This window comes from Trachymyrmex cornetzi, unplaced genomic scaffold (assembly GCF_001594075.2).
Source record: "Trachymyrmex cornetzi isolate Tcor2-1 unplaced genomic scaffold, Tcor1.1 scaffold687, whole genome shotgun sequence".
Taxonomy (NCBI): Eukaryota; Metazoa; Arthropoda; class Insecta; order Hymenoptera; family Formicidae; genus Trachymyrmex; species Trachymyrmex cornetzi.
In genome coordinates this window covers 1-7,139 of record NW_017300011.1, presented here as the reverse complement: position 1 = coordinate 7,139, position 7,139 = coordinate 1, and the positions used below count along the sequence as shown (strand labels likewise).

The window sequence follows — 7,139 nt, the reverse complement described above, 5'->3', positions numbered from 1 at the left end:
TAGGTAACCGAAGATTAACGGACTTTCTGAAGCTGAAGTGCGCATCGATCAATCGCGGTGAAGTTCTGCAAACAGGCGTGGCGGCAGCAATTACCGGCTTCGTTTACCCGCGACTCGTCGCTGAAGTGCGCGCCCCGAGTGTGGGGTGCTCTGTTGAACGACAACGTCAAATGCGTCGGCAACGCGAGGGTGCGATGCGTCTTTGGGTGCGCCCGTATCCCCGCATATTTATTCCGTCGAGATCTTTTGCGGCATGCCGCCCCTCGTTCGTGCACGACAACCCTCGAATGCAACTCCGACTGTTCGCATTTTTTTCCCCTTTGTTTCGCTTTTTTTCGTTTTTATTTTTTTAAACCAACAGGCTAGTCATGCATGTCCCCTTTTGTAGTAAATGCTCGCACGCGGGAGTTTACTGTAGAGGGTTGCCGATGGAAGGTGCAAGGCGCGTTTAAATGAGCACCGGTAATTTGCTATGAAACTCGCACGGTGCATCGGACACGGCAACCTTCTGTATTTTCGCGCGCAAATTCACGGCACGTCGATCGCGATTATTTAATTAATCGGCCTCGGCGGGCATGACCACTTCCGATATAACAAACGTCGCGTAACATAAATCGTATATTGTGATATCATCGCAATTTTACTATCATTATATTAAATTGTTCTGTATTATATTCTATATATTGATTGATATAACGCTGAGTTAAATCAGAAACACAAGGAAACGTAAAATAGTAAGACTTGTCAATTATGACATCGATTTTGTATTCAGTGACCTAAATAAAACCTTTATATTTCATTAAACATAACTATATAGGTATAAGCTATTTAAATCTTCAATGACCTAATTAACTTTCCTCTGCAATAAACCTCATATTTAACCATAAATATCTTATTAATCATAGCCGACACTAAAAATTTCTTTTGAGCATAGAAAGTCCTATCAATGTATTTAATTTTGATTGCAATAAAACTTCTCACATATATGACAAAATATGTAAAAGTAGTTTTTTTTTGTAACTTTAAATGCAAATTTCTCAAAATTGTGACATGATGGAACAATTTAGAAGCTAGGATTCGTATTCAATGGGAAATGACTAGTTTGGTCTTTTTTTGCCGAAAAATGTAATCAATAATAACAGTAATTGGACGTCTGTTAAATAAATTCATTTTACTGCATGGAATATACATTTTAAAATATAACTTTAATTTATAATAAAAAAACAATTAAGATTCCCTAAAATTCAAATAACTAAAAAATAAATTAGAGTTAATAATGGGGATCGGCGGCGTAATTAGTGTGTGCTAATATTTTTAACATATTCAGTTTCTTTCAGAAAATTGCTGACGACGCTCTTGTGCCACCGACCGTACGTTTCGACAGATCAAAATTCTTTTCACGGTTGTGCTTTACGAGACGGTGGTTTCGATCATCAGGTGTCGCGATAGCGAAATTTACACTCTCGTTATGCGACGCGAGAATCGCCAAGGATATAAATCTCGTTTGATTAACGGCAGGCGCTTAAGAACTGACGCTGACGAGCCCTATAAGGGCTACGACACCCGAAAGGCCGCGCAGATATGAGAAGCGACGAAATGACACGTCATTCATCGAAATCCGCGGATTTATGGCGCGCCTTTTATGTCAAACGAGCCGCAAATCCTCCTGATGAAACAACTACGACATATAAGACACGCGAAGCATATGCAACCCTCCCTGTACACGAAAAATTCCCATGTCATAAAGAAATTTCGTGTAATAGAATTGAATGTTGCATACTTTTATAGGATAAAAATTTCTTTTTAGTGACAGAAAGAAGATATGAATTAAATTGAGAAAGAGAGAGAGAGAGAGAGAGAGAGAGAGAGAGAGAGAGAGAGAGAGAGAGATGGAAAAAACAGAATAGTTCGTTTTTATAGAATATTATTACTAAAATTATAAACTGACTGAAAAGTTTTTAATTTATATTCATTAAATATTTATAAATAATTCGAGAGAAAAGTAAAAAAAGCAAAAAAAAAATATATTTTTATTATTATTAGTTTTATTAATTGACTCTTCTCGGTATTATTCATATTGTAAGCCAACCAGACAAAAATATTCAATAATCACTGAGTATTCTTTCTAGATAATTTTGTTGTTAATACAATTTTAAAATATGGATTAAAGCGGAAAAATTGGAATTAGCTGATTTATTTACTTCCTTTATCTTCATTTTTCACGGCAAAATTTATTATTTTATTATTAGACGAGGATCCGATCATTAGATGATGATCAGTCACTGTTACTTTCTTTCTGCTATCATTGCAGCGACAAGGATAAAAACGAAATGTTGAAATGTTTCTGACGACAATTCGCGGGATACATTCAGCGTGTTTCTCAGGTTCTATTGTGGCGGAACGACTCGCTTTACCTCAGAAAGAGGCAGTATTACTTGCCGCCAAAAGAAAAAGCAATTGTCACTCTATATCCTTCCTGTCCTTCCACACATCGTCCTTTGTCATATCCTCGACTGGTCAAACCGGACACGTTAGTGAATGAACGAAATCGTTTTCTCGCCGTTGATCGGCAGTCGTACCAATCGTTCTCAGCGAAACCTCGTTCGAAAAGCTGCTTTCAGGATCGGTGCCCAAATTCAATTCTTGTCACGGACGTAAATGGATCTCTGTGATTTATTTCATCTAAATAAAGGCAAAAGAAGCAGAAGAAAGAGAGAAAAAATATGCACCAACACAAAAGGAACAATTTTACTGAAATATCCTAGATAAAAATTTAGCTAAATACAGATCTGAAAATAATTTCGTTAGGCCATTAGAATAATTATAAGAATAATTATATATATCAGAATAATTATTATTATTAATGAGTTAATTGACTGTAACGATTTATTTCTACTTTTTTACTAAAGTACACTTTTTGTGTACTTTTTTACGCCGAGGAAGGCTAGAAAATAGCCGAAATGTATGTGTTTTGTTATATGACGAAACTGATTTTTATCATACGACTAATGCTCGCGTTTCATAAATGTAGATTAATTTTAATCTCGGTTCAACTTACTCTATCTTTTTCTAATTCTTAGAACTAGAAGAGATAAAAGTTAATTAAACCGAGATTAAAATTAAACTATATTAATCGAAATGGACATAAACGTCAAATGAGTTTTTAAACAGTTAAATATAGTCTTTGGATTAATACGTGGCGCACTAATTACAGCCGATTCCTAGATTTCCTAATTTTGAATTATGTAGAATTCAAACATAATGAGCTTGAAAGTCCTGTATAATTATTTTGATCTAACAAAATTATTTCCAAATTTGTATCCAGCAAAATTTTTAAATACTTTAGCAAAACCATTTTTTTCGTGAAAATTTCCTGTAAAATGTTATATTAAATGCAATATAGAAATAATATTAAGCTAAATGAAATATTGATTTCAGATATATATTTAAATATTTATGTAATAAAGTAATTATTGCATCGCAATAAAATAATTATATTATCTGCATCACACAAATTTCAGCAGGATTTTAAATGTCATTGATGCACATGGCATGCGCTTATCGATCTTCTATTCCTACCACGTATTATAACGTTTCTACATTTGGAAGCTCTATCGAATGATCCAATTCGATTTATCTCTCTTTATCAAATCTCTAATCTAGAATTGCTGCGGGAAAGGCGAAAATACAGTTGCGCGAAATCCTATCTGTCGACTCGTAGATAATAGAATCGATTTCACTTGGTAAGACAAAGAAACATCATCTACCGCTAACGACGACATCCACCACTATATTATTGCGCAATGCAAGACGTAAAATTGTTTGAACAATAATGTTTGCGATCCGACTTCCTTGAGCTCGGTTCGTTTGCTTTCCTGATTTCACTGCGAAACAGCTGCGTGCGTTCCACTGTCGATGTACACTGTACTTCTTGATTCACGTGTGTGTGAAGATATATTTTGTTTGGCAAACAAAACTTGGAAAGTGGAGCTCGTGGTGACAAATATTTTTCTTGATACGCGTGTAACATATTAAACATCACTTATTTCATTTGCTAATTGAATTTTTTTATATCGACAAGTTTTGTCGATATAATGATTTTAAAATTTATGTCTCTCTGCAGTTAAATTTATTAATGTTCGTTTTTATCAATATAGTTTAATTTTAATCTCGGTTCAATTAACTCTTCATCTCTTTCTGATGTTAAAAACTAGAAAAAGATGAAGAATCAATTAATTCGAGATTAAAAGTAAGCTATACATTGATAGAAATTAATAGGTCTATAAAAATTAAAATAAGAAGCGAAAACTTGGTGCAATATGCAATGGCAATTATTATTTGCGCTCGTCATTAATATAACTAATAATGTAATTTAAACATAAATCTGTTTTAACGGAGAGATGCAATATAGAAAATAAAATATTAAAATATAATGCAAAAAAAATGTACATACGCATAAAACGAAAATATTTTAATAAAAATAAAAATTATTTTAATTAAATAATAGACACGAATTTTTGTAGCATTTTTTCTGTGTGATAATCAGGGTTTTTCACAAATCTTGTGATTTTTCTAAGATAAAAAAAACCGCCCAACGTGGGGCTCGAACCCACGACCCTGAGATTAAGAGTCTCATGCTCTACCGACTGAGCTAGCCGGGCTGTTACAGAAACGAAGGGTTTTCATTCTGATAAAATCAACATCTAAGATCCAAATACATGGATGCAATGATTTTGCGTTAATGTATCTAAAAATTTAACTAAATACAATTTCAAAATAATTATGTAGAATGCTCAAGCATGAGCAATGCTATAAAAAGTTTTGAGTATTCTACATAATTATTTTAATAATTTAACAAAATTATTTACGGATGTGAATTTCACTCTAAATATCTAGATATTTTAGTGAAACTTTTCATATGTAATCAAGAAAATTGAGAGAATTTGTAATATACGCGTCTGTAGAAATTATGCAATTTCTGCAAATTTAACTAAACCCATTATTCGCTTAAGAGATTTCATTATCAAATATTCAGTCCTAATTAGGTACCTCCCTACCTTAATTTTCAAACAGAAGATGCATTCACATATTATACCATTAATATTACAAACAAAATATTAATTAATCCAATTATATGTAATGAGAATGATAACAAAATTATTCGCATACAAAATAGTTTTCGTGATATTCATTCTTAATTATTTAAATACATCTGTTGCTTGATAATTGCGTATTTAATTAAAAGACCGTAAAATAGTATAAGACTGCGGAGAATAAAATATTTGGGTAAAAGTAGTCTTATCGCGTACAATAGATTTTCCTTTACCGCGTGATATAAACGATAACACGACGCGCGCATAAAAAGATAGTCTAATAAGACCATAAATGCGGACCATAAGCGAAACGCCAGACACTTTTACGAATAATTAATGCCACAAGTGTCGCAGAATTACTGATCATAACCGCCCGTATACGATGTTCCCAGACAAAAATGTCTGACTATAATTTTTAGCTTTATTCTCTCCATACTATAAATTCTATTTAATATCTCTAATATTTGCCAACGTCCTTAATTGTTAATTATCATGTCTTACTAACTAAGATGCAAATTAAATATTTGTTAATTATCATGTTTCACTAATTAAGATGCAATTTAAATATTTATTAATATTAAAAATATGTAACATAAGAAAGAAAGAGAGAGAAGGAATCAAATTATCAGCAATTTTGTAATAATATTACAAATTAAATAATAAACAAAAAAAATATCTAACTATAATTTTTTAGTTGTATTCTTCTTCACGCTATATATTTGATTAAATATCTCTAATATTTGTCAACATTCTAAATTGTTAATTATCATGTCTTACTAAGATACAAATTAAATATTTGTTAATATTAAATATGTAACGTAAGAGAGAGAGAGAGAGAGAGAGAGAGAGAAGATTCAAATTATCAGTAATTTTGCAGTAATATTGTAAATTAAATATCTGTTGCTGGTCTATATTTTTCTGAAATTATTTATAAAGTTTTTCGAAAATATTAAGTAATAAATATAATATTAAATATAATATTGTATTTTTTAAGTATATAAAAATTTGGTCACTCCATTATTAAAAAAAACTGTCAAATTTTTTAAGAGAAGATAAATGAGGATTATCGATAGGGCAAATCCTGTCGAAGCGCCTACGCATTTCTCAAGACACCCTATATACTCCGGCAATTGTGCAAGCGAATACGTAAATCGCATCTAACGCGCAAATTGCTATCTGGTCCCTTTTAAGCACTTCAGCCACATTTAAACCCCCGCCGGTGCTTTTCTATCGGAAACATGTGAGTTTACATTAAGCCGGCAAGGATATGCGGCAGTGGTAAATCTACGGAGCGACAGTAAGCATTGCCATGTGGCGTATTGTGTTGTAGAATAATCGATCCGCGCGCGCAACGCCATAACTCCCCCGCCGTCTTTTTGGCGCGTCTCGTCTTTTAGAACCCCTTTCGTCGTATCTCACAGAGCTTTCTAGCCTAGAGTTACCGCGCCGTTGTAGGATAAACACCTATTCGTGCAACCACGCCACGCTGTAAACCGCTCTAAGCCATGGAGGCGTCCTCGCATTATCGATTGTTGCAGAGTGCCTTGCGTTAGTTACGCGAATTCGGGCTCGGTTTGTTGAAATCAAGACGCATGCGTGAGGTGAAGTATCTCTCTTGTAACAAAATTAATGTTAACTGCGTTTATTTCTTCGCAAGGTATCTATAACCATTTACACACAAAAATATACTTATTGTACGCAAGTATTGTAATAATTGTTTCAAGTATTTCATATATCCGCGAATCTCATAAATTCATTACAATAGATAGCATAAAATTTATTCAAAATATATTCTGAAATAAGTTTAATACTTCAATCATTATTATTAAATTAAAATTAATTCGATTTGATTATTATATAAAGTCGCTTCTTTAATCAATTTTACAATATTCTTTTTAAAAGAAAATAAATTCTTGTTTTGAATACATATTAACGAGTTTTTATAAAATTTGTTACAAGTATAAGGGGAGACCGGGGCCGATTGTCACAGTTTTTGATTATTGATTTTTAGAAAAAAGTGGATGCCTGATTTTGAAATATTATATA

At 32.7% G+C, this 7,139-nt stretch overlaps 1 non-coding gene across 1 annotated transcript; it reads right to left on the bottom strand.

Annotated features, from left to right (window-relative positions):
- Positions 1–4,588: 4,588 nt before the first annotated feature.
- TRNAK-CUU (transfer RNA lysine (anticodon CUU)) lies at positions 4,589–4,661 on the bottom strand. Its single transcript has one exon. It is a non-coding gene; the product is annotated as a tRNA-Lys (tRNA).
- Positions 4,662–7,139: the final 2,478 nt, after the last annotated feature.